This window comes from Rhincodon typus, unplaced genomic scaffold (genome assembly GCF_021869965.1).
Source record: "Rhincodon typus isolate 14 unplaced genomic scaffold, sRhiTyp1.1 hic_rhity00001197, whole genome shotgun sequence".
Lineage (NCBI taxonomy): Eukaryota > Metazoa > Chordata > Chondrichthyes > Orectolobiformes > Rhincodontidae > Rhincodon > Rhincodon typus.
This window is the reverse complement of record NW_025966835.1, coordinates 7,995-9,399: the sequence shown is the minus strand read 5'-3', so window position 1 is coordinate 9,399 and position 1,405 is coordinate 7,995.

Here is a 1,405-nt window from a genome sequence, read left to right as displayed (position 1 = left end):
GGTGGGGTGGTACGTGAGGACGAGGGGGATTCTTTTTTGGTTCTTATCGCGGGGACGGGGTGTGAGGGATGAGTTGATTGAGACTCTTATCTAAGACTCGTAAGAGTCTTGTTTTTATCCTATCAGCTTGTACTGAATTGAACACAAATCCTTGAGGTGAAAAAAGCCTTTGCTTGTGCCAGTTCCCTAAGAACCTCCTTAAAATCCTGAATTGAGCAGTTGAGGAATCTGAGTTTGAATTTAGAACTGGTTTCATATCTCCAAGCCAAACCTTCACATTCTTTCAACAGCTTTCCTAAGTGTAGGAGTATTCTGTCAAAACACGTTAAGTATTCTGTATTGTCTAATTTCAAATTATCCTAATCGGCATTGTTTTTAATTTAGATTGTGACTTCATACTCTGTTGCCCTGCAATACTCCAATGCTGTAGCTTTGATTAACTTTATACCAAATAGAACTGAAACTGAAGTAAAAGATTAGTTGGGCCAAAAAGGAAACCAGACCATTGCAGAGTCAGAAGTCACACGACACCAGTTTATAATCCAAAAGGTTTTTTTGAAATCACAAGCTTTTGTAGCACTGCCCCTTCCTCAGGTGAAATGAAGAAAAGCAGGCAGAAAATTTATAGGCAGAGAGATCAAAAGAACAGAACAGTAAGGAAGATTTTACAAACAAAGAACAGTATGGCGAGGTTACATGAACCTAAGACCATGGTTGAGGCCAACTTCATAGGTACGGAACTTGGCTGTCAGTTTCTGCTCGGCGATGCTGCATTGTTGTGTATCAGAAAGGCCACCTTGGAGGACGTGTACCTGAAGATCGGAGTTGAATGTCTTTGACTGCTGAAGTGTTCCCTGACTGGGAGGGAACATCTGGCAATTGTTGTGCAGTGTCCATTCATCCATTGCCATAGCATCTGCATTGGTCTCACCAATATACCATGACTCGGGGCATCCTTGCCTGCAGCGTATGAAGTAGACAACATTGGCTGATTCACATGAGTATCTGCCATGTAAGTGGTGGGTGGTGTTCCCACATGTGATGGTAGTGTCCATGTCGATGGTCTGGCATGTCTTGCAGAGGTTGCCATGGCAGGGTTGTGTGGTATTGTGGTCAATGCTGACTTGAAGACAGGCCACAGAAAGTGTTGACACTTTACTCATACCGTTCGACACTTTGGATCACCTGACATATTATTCCACAGTTCACTCACACCATTTGTATGATCTTTTGATCTCTCTGCCTATAAATTCTGTGCCTGCATGTTTTTCTTCACTTCACCTGATGATGGGTCAGCACCCTGAAAGCTTGTGATTTCAAATAAACCTGTTGGATTACAGTATAACCTGGTGTCGTGTGACTTTTGACCTTGTCCACCCCAGTCCAACACCAGCACCTCCACATC